This window comes from Coenobita brevimanus, chromosome 53 (genome assembly GCF_032717465.1).
Source record: "Coenobita brevimanus isolate Jiangsu-jjx chromosome 53, ASM3271746v2, whole genome shotgun sequence".
Classification (NCBI taxonomy): Eukaryota; Metazoa; Arthropoda; class Malacostraca; order Decapoda; family Coenobitidae; genus Coenobita; species Coenobita brevimanus.
The window spans coordinates 4255470-4266924 of NC_137006.1; positions in this window are offsets into that span (position 1 = coordinate 4255470).

Here is an 11455-nt window from a genome sequence, read left to right on the forward strand (position 1 = left end):
GAGGTTTCGATGTGATTGGGCGTGTATCGCGTCTATCCGTTTGTCACAGTAGATGCCCAGCAGATGTTTCTCTCTCTCTCTCTTTCTCTCTCTCAGTACTTCTGCATTCAGTGACGAATGTTTATGATGGAAAAAGAGAGGCTTCAGTTCAGTTTATTATTATTATTATTATTATTATCATTATTACTATCATTATTATTATTATTATTATTATTATTATCATCAGTGGGAAATATGAATGTTGTTACCCTAATTTCTATATATATTTTTCTCCAATTTAAATATATATATATAATTAATGGTAGATATTAATGATGCTGAATTATTTAAAAATTTAACTGTCATTCCAAACTTTTGAATTTTTGAACCGGCTAATTGCATCTGTTGGGTATTGCTTCTCGTTAACTGTTCTCATTTGATTTAGTGTCTGAGCCTGCTTGTGTGTGTGTGTTTGTGTGTGTGTGTGTGTCATGAGTCTGACTTGTAGCTTGTGTATGTGTCTGTGCAGTTGTGAGTTCAGTGTGTGTGTGTGTGTGTGTGTGTGCATGTGTGTGTATTGAAATCAAGTCGGGAATAGGCATAAAAAAAAAACGATGAGATCAGTTCGCAAGCGGTTATTATTTGTAAACACAGATCACACAGTCTATGGGATTTACACACCATGTTTGGAGTCGCGTGTGAAGCCAGTTAGGATTTTTATTGTAATGCTAGACTGCGGCTTTGACACGTGCGCTGAGTGGCCTGGGGGACTTCCTAGCACCTTTTCCTAAGTGATTTATTCTGCACATGACACCTAAGTAGCCTGTTGTGTGTTCTTGAGGCAGAGTGTTGGTATTAGGATATGTTGGAAGCTGTCAAGATGCAAGAGAATGCCAACAGACTTCACCTGACAGATCGCCAGTTGCCATAGTTATCGTAGTTGTCATATTTGGTGGTGAGTGCTTTGGGTGGGGTTGGTAAAAGCGGGGTTGGCACGGTATTACACACACTTAACGACTTTAGTTAGGTGGATGGATCTTGAATTAAGCTCTCGTTTCTCGTTTCTTCTTGGCCTTTGTTTCCTTCTTTCATTCGTTCGTTTCTGAAGGCTCCAACCTGCTTGCATCCTTTGGCCTTGGTCACCTAATGGCGGCTTTCCATGCTGCTCGATCTCTGGCAGCTTCCCTGTTTAGCCCCTTATCCCTGAGGTCACACTCAATGACCTCATCCCAGGTTTTTCTCTGCTTGCATGCATTGACCTTGGTTACCTAATGGCGGCTTTCCATGCTGCTCGATCTCTGGCAGCTTCCCTGTTTAGTCCCTTATCCCTGAGGTCACAGTAACTTCATCCCAGGTCTTTCTCGGTCTGCGTCTAGCAACCCTACCTCTAATGTTAACACCTTTCACTTTCTGCACCCAGTTATCATCCCCCATCCTCTCCACATGCCCATACCACCTCAGTCTACCTTCTGTCTATCTATCTATTGCCAGACGCCTTAATCCCATACGGGGTGGCCACAGACAAATTGCCTCCATGTCACCCTGTCCCCCTTCTCTCTTGCATGAACATAATAATAATAATAATAATAATAAAATGGATCCAGCAGTGTAAAAATTCAGACAGCCTTTGTTTACATGAACATCGAGATTTCTCTACTTTTCACAAACGTACATGTGCATTTTTGTCTCCCAAAGTGTTAGCGTGTAGTATACTAGATAAATTGCTAAGGAAGCGGTGTTAAGGTGTAATATACTGAATGAATTGCTAAGGAAGAGGCGTTAAGGTGTAGTTTACAGAGTGAATTGCTAAGGAAGAGGTGTTAAGGTGTAATATACTGAGTGAATTGCTAAGGAAGAGGCATTAAGGTGTAGTATACTGAGAGAATTGCTAAGGAAAAGGTGTTGAGTTGTAGTATACTGAATGAATTACAAAGGAAGAGGTGTTAAGGTGAAGTATGCTGAATAAATTGCTAAGGAAGAGGTGTTAAGGTGTAGCATACTGAATGAATTGCTAAGGAAGAGAGGCAAAGGTGTAGTATGCTAAAAAAAAAATCACTAAGGAAGTGATGTTAAGGTGTAATAAGGTGTAGTAAACAAAATAAGTTGCAAAGGAAGAGGTGTTGAGGTGTAATAAGGTGTAGTAAACAAGATAAGTTGCTAAGGAAGAGTTGTAAGGTGTAATATACTGAATGAATTGCCAAGAAAGAGGTGTTAAGGTGTAGTAAACAAAATAAGTTGCAAAGGAAGAGGTGTTGAGGTGTAATAAGATGTAGTAAACAAAATAAGTTGCTAAGGAAGAGGTGGTAAGGTGTAATAAGGTGTAGTAAACAAAATGAATTGCCACGGAAGAGGTGTAGAGCGTAATATACTGAATGAATTGCCAAGAAAGAGGTGTTAAGGTGTAGTAAACAAAATAAGTTGCTGAGGAAGAGGTGTTGAGGTGTAATAAGGTGTAGTAAACAATATAAGTTGCTAAGGAAGAGTTATAAGGTGTAACATACTGAATGAATTGCCAAGAAAGAGGTGTTAAGGTGTAGTAAACAAAATAAGTTGCTAAGGAAGAGGTGTTGAGGTGTAATAAGGTGTAGTAAACAATATAAGTTGCTAAGGAAGAGTTATAAGGTGTAATATACTGAATGAATTGCCAAGAAAGAGGTGTTAAGGTGTAGTAAACAAAATAAGTCGCTAAGGAAGAGGTGTAAGGTGTAATAAACTAAATGAATTGCCAAGAAAGAGGTGTTAAGGTGTAGTAAACAAAATAAGTTGCTAAGGAAGAGGTGTTGAGATGCTTCCCATGCCAGGCAGACTGCGGCTCTCAGTTGGCCCTCCATCCCAACCACTGCGCAGCGTCCGTTTGTTTGTGGTAGTCAGTGCTGCTTCTCAATGCCGGGGACCGCGTTTGTTTTGTTTGTGCCACCTCAAGGGAATTTGGTTCAGCTGCGGAAAGTGTGGAATGAAGAGGAGAGTATGGAATGAAGAGGAGAGTGGGTATGGAATGAAGAGGAGAGTGGGTATGGAAGGAGAGTAGGTGTGGAATGAAGAGGAGAGTGGGTATGGAAGGAGAGTAGGTGTGGAATGAAGAGGAGAGTGGGTATGGAAGGAGAGTAGGTGTGGAATGAAGAGGAGAGTGGGTATGGAAGGAGAGTAGGTGTGGAATGAAGAGGAGAGTGGATATGGAAGGAGAGTAGGTGTGGAATGAAGAGGAGAGTGGGTATGGAAGGAGAGTAGGTGTGGAATGAAGAGGAGAGTGGGTATGGAAGGAGAGTAGGTGTGGAATGAAGAGGAGAGTGGGTATGGAAGGAGAGTAGGTGTGGAATGAAGAGGAGAGTGGGTATGGAAGGAGAGTGGATGTGGAATGAAGAGGAGAGTAGGTGTGGAATGAAGAGGAGAGTAGGTGTGGAATGAACAGGAGGGTAGGTGTGGAATGAACAGGAGAGTAGGTGTGGAATGAACAGGAGGGTAGGTGTGGAATGAACAGGAGAATGGATGTGGAATGAAGAGGAGAGTAGGTGTGGAATGAACAGGAGAGTAGGTGTAGAATGAAAAGGAGAATAGGCATGGAATGAAAAGGAAAGTAGGCATGGCATGAAAAGGTTTGATTATATGTATGTATTTAAGTCTACACTGCAGGAGGCCTATTGAAATTTGAAGATGATTTTGGAAACTGTATTTGCTATTGAAAACTGTTTGTAATTCCTTATATGTGAAGGAGAGAGGGATGCCTTCATGTGGTGGCACTGATATAGCTGGGTGACTGCCAGGTTGTACAAATGTCCCTCAACTCCTTCCCTATCCCCTAAAAGGACAGGGGAGGATTGAGCCAGTCTGCAGTCCACTGGGTTCCCGTTCAGATGAGGCTGTCCGGAGCTGAATGAAGTAGTGTATAGTGGTTGCAGGAGTGAATTAATGATGGTGTTTTGGTACTGAGGGAGGTCAGAGTGAAGAAGCAGTGTTTTTCTACAGCCAGGCCGAGTTATCCTGTCACCATGTACGATCATTCCGAGCATTAAAGTGGAAAAGTCAGGTTTTGTACACGTTTGGTTTTATTGAATCCAAAATAATCATAGCTCCCTTTGCCTTCCAGAAAATTTTTTTATTGCAACATAATTATGTGTACAGATTATTATTATTATTATTACTACTATTATTATTATTACTCCTCATTACTCCTATGCTCCTCATGGGGCAACACAGGATTAGATGATGTATGTATTATTATTATTATTATTATTATTATTATTATTATTTTATTATTATTTGGTGGTAGGTGGTGGCGACCATCATCCACTCACTTGATGTAGTGCTGCGTACTTCTTCCTTCACTTTTTTCATCTTTTTTTGTGTCTGTCCTCCTCTCATCCTATTTCTTACCATCATCCACTCACTTGATGTTGTACTGCTTACGTCTTCCTTCACCTTTATCATTCTTTTTCTGTGTCTGTCCTCCTCTCTTCCTGTTTCTCACCATCATCCTCTCACTTGATGTGGTGCTGCCTACTTCTTCCTTCACCTTTATCATTCTTTTTCTGTGTCTGCCCTCCTCTCTTCCTGTTTCTCACCATCATCCTCTCACATGATGTGGTGCTGCCTACTTCTTCCTTCACCTTTATCATTCTTTTTCTGTGTCTGTCCTCCTCTCTTCCTATTTCTCACCATCATCCACTCACTTGATGTAGTGCTGCCTACTTCTTCCTTCACCTTTATCATTCTTTTTCTGTGTCTGTCCTCCTCTCTTCCTATTTCTCCCATCTTTCCTGTCACTTTTTATTACTCTTCTTTCCTTTTCAGGTGGCTTTACATTGAGTGACAAGCCTAATGGTTTCCTGTAAGCCAGGAAACCATTTACAATGCTGGGTGGTAACCATATAATGAACCCATTCGTGTGCCTTACGTGTCAACAAGTGGGTTGGTGGAGGGTTAGTGCCCCTCCCTGTAAAACAACTAACTCAAAGACGAACAGCCACCACTTACTGGAATGTGGCATCTGGCTGTAGATAGATTGATAGATAGTACTGTACCATGTGTTACTGTGGTAATCTGTCATAGAAAAAAACATTGTCAGATATGTATTGATTGTGTAAGGACAGATGATAGCAACACCCCCACCAGCATTTAAAAAAAAAAAAAAAAAAAAAAAAAAAAAGGAAAGTGGAAGTTTTTGGAAATATGATCTTTAAATTTTGATAGTGCTGTACTGTGAAGCCATCCCAGGTAATATTATAAGGTCTGACTGACTTTCTGCAATCTTTAAATGGTTTCGTTTACCTGTATGGGAAGATTTTTTTTTTCTCCATTTCTATTATTTTTACTTCTCTTTATACTATTAAGATTTTTTTTTTTTAAGTAACTGTTTTCTCCTTTATTTATATTCTTAGGAATTCCATTTTTGTGACAATCCATTATTTTCATCTTTATTTCTCTGCTTATATTATTACAGTTGAGTGATGCAACATTGCAGTAAAGCATGATTGTGTTGAACTGAAATACATTTAATTCTGCTTTAAAAGAGGAACTGGTCAGTAGTTTGGCCATGTGAAGAAAGGTGGAGAATTAGAGACTGACAAGGAAAGTGAGAGTTAGGTGGAGGGGGAGATTGAGGATGAAATGGAGGGCTGGTGTGGAGAGGTACATGTAAGAAGGGAGGTGTCAGTTGAGAGAGGGCAACCAGATGGCAGGGAACAGGGTGACAAGGAGTGCAATTTAGAGTATTGAAGCACTGGCAGTAGATAGATAGGTAGATATATTGTACAGGGTTAATGAAAGCATAGTTTGACAGCACATCTGGCCCCATCAAAGTTCCAGTATAAAGAAAAATGATAATACTGTCTTAATCTATTTCCTACTGCTTAAGACCTCTAGTCTTTGAAAACGCAGTGTGTCCAGGCATCTCGAAATGGATGGATCGAATTTGGCTCCCTATTATCTTGTTTTTATTTTTTCTTGGAACAATTTGTGTGCCTCTAGCCTTTTGTTCCTCATTTGCATTAAACAATTTGTACTGTACATATGGTCCAGTGGGGAGAGGGGGGCGAAAAATTAATCATAAGTTCTTTGAGATTAGGGTGGATAAGCAAAGATCAAACATAATTGGTCTGTGAATGGCTAGACTGGGACACAGCTAAGGTTAGGGATAGGAAACTGGGAGAGAGAGGTCTGAATACCACTGGATGGCTTAGTAGTTCAGTGGCCATCTACAGCAACCATATATTAACCTGAAGGAAAATATGAGATGGAGACAACAAGACAAACACTTGATGGCGTATTTTTTTCCAGGTGAAGAGACGACATGTAGCCTACTATACAGTTTGTACTTTAACTTGGCCTGAAATTGCCATCTCTCCATCATCATAATCCTCCATGGTGAAGTATGTGCAATGATTTAATCGTTAATAGGTGGTCTGCTTTCATCTGACGGAACAGGGCCACTCCTATACGACTCAGATACTGTCACGGTTGCATGTAACTTAATGGGTGTCATAGTTATGAGGTACGAATGAGTCTCCTTCGTTATTAGTCAGATTAACTTTCCAGTCTGCCTACACAGCCATTAACTGAGGTGAAAGAGCTTACATGATGATATCTCCCTGGGGAGGGGGGATAGAATACTTCCCTAGTATTCCTGCTTATAAGAGGCGACTAGAAGGGGCCTAAAATCTCTCATTTCATTGTTTACTGTACTCATCTGCTTATTTGTCCTACCTCGATATTTCCATGTTTATTCCTGTCTTTATTTTCCCTCTACCCCTATAGTGCCACATAACCATATACTGGTTTGGTGTCAATTCATCATAATTAGCTTACGTGCAATGACGATTGTGTTCAATCTTCATTTTAGGCTTCATTGTGTTCTATAAAAAATGCTCGTTTTTTGAAAAAAAAAATTATGAATTTTCGTAAAGCTTAATTTTTTTGTTAGTTTTTTAATATCGAATTTCCGTATTTAATGTGGAATAAGCGTTTTTAATATCCTAAAATCAAGATTTTAGCCTCGACGGTGTGTAGGCCCCGTAGATGTTGAGGATGGAAGCCATCTTGGAAAAAGGAAGAGGTGAGTCATCGTATTATTTTGCCTTTTTAACACTACCTCTTGCTGTTAAATCCTTAGTAAGTTATTGAACAATTGCCTTGTAATGTTCTGTTACAGCCTGTGAAGCCGAAATGCCATTTTTCCCCAGAAGCCACAGTGCTGAAGGGATGTAGTAAGTTGTGTTATTTTGGAAATGTGTCCATGTTTAGACGCGACTCAATTTTTGGCAGTAATATAGAAACTGATGCCTTCAGACCCAACCCGGAGATGACAAAGATACCGGGGAGTATTAGAGATATAGCAGGGGAGGTGAAGGGTGCGGAAATAATATTATATGGTGTAATAAATGTACGCCAGCTATATGGGTAGATTGTTTATGCTCCAAGGCAAGGCACCCCATTCCTTTCGCCAGAGATCCCGTGGCTGCGTGATGCCTTTTTATATATTTATTTTTTAGCGGTCTCCAGGCGATTTTATTCAGCTTAGGAGATTGCTGTAGTAGGGAAGGGGTTATTGAATGCTGTTAATTGAATTAGGAGATTGCCATTTTTTTTTTTTTTTTTTTTTTTTTTTTTTAAGGAAGCAGGAACTTACCTAGAGATATGGTAAAAGCCTACAAGATTGCCTCCTCCAGCAAAAAATAAGGAAATGTCAAATTCAAAATCCGTTCCTTTTGATATACGTCAACACCGTGCATTTTGAAGGCAGTCTCTGTAAAGAGCCAATATTATTTACTGTTGTCTTATTTGTGAATGGGTTAATGAAAATATGTTGCCATTTTAGGTAAGTTTCCCTGGCTGACTACTATACTGCGGGCAAAGTATGTTTTAGGTTTATTATTTTTATTATTACTTCCAGATTAATTCCCTAACTGCAGATGAAGTACTTTTTAGGGAAATTATTATTACAATAATCCCTCGATTATCTGGATGTCCATTATCCGAACAATCCATTATCCAGACAGTGATCTGGCTGTTCAAAACAATTGTTCATACACCTTTCCATTTTATTCAGACAAAATGATTGCATTCAGGTGGAAATTGTGACTGAGTGAACATTTTTGCCTGGCAAGGCCTTTTTTTTTTTTTTTTTTTTTTTTTTTTTTTTTTTCCACTGCAGGGTATAGCCCTGCAGTGGTGACTGCTTGTCTATGGTTGATGCATCTGCTTGACCATGGTATTGCTTGGCTGTGGTTTATAGGTCTGCTAGACCAGATAGAGCAGTGTTAAACAACAGGAACAAGTGTTGTACAAAGCACAGTAGTGGTCTTTTACACTGGTTTTCAAAGTTAGGGTATGTACAAAGAGGGGCCGGGGGAGGAGTCCATTATCCAGACGGGTTCACTATCCAGACACTCCTTTGGCACTGTTACATCGGATAATCGAGGGATTGCTGTATTATTACTTTATTATCTTACTTCCAGAAAATGTTCTGGAAAGGTAAAGAGAATTAGACAGGGTGTCAGAGAAGTGAGTGTGGAAGATAAAAATGTTAGATTATCAGTGAAGGGAGAAAAAGTGAGCAGATGGAGAGAACACTTAAGGAATTGTTGAACGTAGAGGACGGAAGTAATGCGAGTATAAGTGGCTGGGGAATGGCTGGGAGAAGGAGGGAGGTGAGAAGACAGGAAGAAATCAGTAGGATGGAAGTTGTAGAAGCAATGAAGAAAGTTAAATCGGGGAAAGCCCCAGGAATTGATGGAGTGTGTGGTGAAATGCTGAAGTATGGGGGAGAGATAGTAGTAGAATGGATGTGGAAGATGTGCAGATTGGCCTGGGAGGAAGGTAAAGTCCGGATAATTGGAATTCAGGTATATAGTACAGGCAAATTAGACGAAAAAAGGCCGAATAGGGGCAATTTTGTTTGACGCAGCTTGCGTCATCCAGTAACGAGTGGGTGAGATTAGATTTGACGCAACCATCATCATCCAGTAACGAGCAGGTGACTTTTACACCGCTACCCTAAGTATCGAAAGGGTTAAGGCGCTCCAATCGGATTGAGCCGGTCCAGATTTATATCCAAGGGGTGGTTGGGGTTTATTGCTCGTGTAATGCCACTCAGGGATGAGTGAGGCTGGTCACTCTCATCTTGAATGTCAGGACGAACTTGGTGAGCCCCAGGCAGCTACGCTCATGGGGCAATATAAGATTGGATGATGGATGGATGGGTTATGTAGTAGATGACTATTATTAATCATTATCAGTTATTATTATTATTATTTTTATTGCAGAGAGGAGTGTGAGGTAGAGCGAGGCCACCTGGTCAGCAGTGGACAAGATGTTTGAAGCTCATCTGGGTGTGGGGGTTGGAGGGAGGACAGCCTGTTGGAATGGGACAAGGTGACTGACATGACCACCTCTTCAAGAACTAATGCGTCTACTTATAGCCATATAGAGTGCCAGGTAGATATTTTTATTATTACAGTATTATTATTGTTCATTCATTCATTCATTGTCTAATCCTGTGTTGCCCCATGAGGAGTGTAGGAGCCCGGGGCTAGGCAAGTTGGTCCTGACATTTAAGATGAGAGTGACCAGCCTCACTCATCCCTGAGTGGCATTATGTGAGCAATAAACCCCAACCACCCCTTGGATATAAACCTTCACCGGCTCAATCCGATTGGAGCGCCTTAATTACCCACTAAACCACCATGTGATTGCTTGTTTGAATTCATAGTTTGCATTATGCTTTATTAATTAATCAACTATCCCTCTTTCATTTGCTTCCAGTAATAGCATAAAGTTCACACATTTTAAGTAAGTAGAGATTTTTGTCCTTGTCTTTTTATCTGTCTATCTATCTATCTATTGCCAGACACCTCAGTCCCATAAGGAAAAGCATAGGCACAAACAGATTAACTCCACGTCATTCTGTCTTCTGCCATTTGACTGCCCTTCTCTCCAACTCACACCCCCCTCCCTCATATATCTCCCCACTCCATTCTTCCATCTCAGCCTTAGTCTCTCCCGCCTCTCCCTTGCCACTTCACTCACATACACTCTTCTAGTCAGTCTCTCATTCTGCATTCTTTCTACATGGCCAAACCATCTCAAAGTATTTCTTCTAACAGTGCCACAATGCTTCCTTACTTCTTCATTTGTCTTTCTGTCTGTTCATATAATTCAGCACACTCCTCACTTCATTTCTACTGCTCTCACTCTTGACTTGTATCCTTCCAACAGAATCCAAACTTCACTTCCAAGCTCACTTCCCTATTCCTTATCACAGCTTTCAATGATCCAGCAACCTTTCTACCTTGCTGTACTCTTTCAAGCACTTTCATCCATCCATACTCATCACACAAATACTTGGATACACTCTCAATCTCTGGCTTCACTTCCATGCTCACTTCCCTATTCCTTATCACAGCGTTCAAAGATCCAGCAACCTTTCTACCTTGCTGTACCCTTTCAGTCACTTCCTCCCATCCTTACTCATTACACAAATATTTGGATACACTCTCAATCTCTGGCTTCACTTCCATGCCCACTTCTCTGTTCCTTATCACAGCTTTCAAAGATCCAGCAAGCTTTCTACCTTTCTGCACTCTTTCAAGCATTGCCTTCCATCCTTACACATCACACAAGTACTTGGATACACTCTCATTCACTGTCTTCACTTCCATGCTCACTTCCCTATTCCTTATCACAGCTTTCAATGATCCAGCAGCCTTTCTACCTTGCTGTACACTTTCAAGCACTTCCATCCTAACTCATCACTTTACTTAAGCACTTGGATGCACTTTCATTCTCCATTTCCTCACCATCCAATCTCACTGTGTATATTGTGATTTCATTTCCCTCAAAGACCGTAACTTTACTCCTGTCTACACACACTTTTATATTGCCTTTCCTACACACACACACACACCCAAACTCCATCAAGCCTTGCAGTTCACATTCATCCTCACTCAGCACCATAGCTATACACTTCTCTCCACACACACTAATAGATTCCCTTTCCTACACACACCACCACTCTTTCATCAGGGCATACCATAGTTTTCTCTACACACACTTTCAAATTCCCTTTCCTACACAACACACCCCCCCAAACTCCTTCACCAAGCCTTGCAGTTCACATTCATCCTCACTTAACAGTACAGTATCATCAGCAAGGAACAGTTCAGGGGGTTTCCACACCTTACCCTCTCTCATTAGACACTCCAATATATTCACCTCCCTGCCCATTCTCTCCCTTATAGCCCCATCTATATACAAGTTGAACAGCCACAGAGAAATGACACAAGGAGACATGACACACACACACACACACACGCACGACACACACATACATGACACACACACACACAGACTTAATATTTCTGTCCTTATGCAGGTTCATTTCCCATATCTCACTGACAGAATAGATAGCACTGTGGCCAAACATCCTTTCCGTAGCACTTCTTCATGACTAGCACCATGTTAGTCTTGTTTCAACTAGCATTTA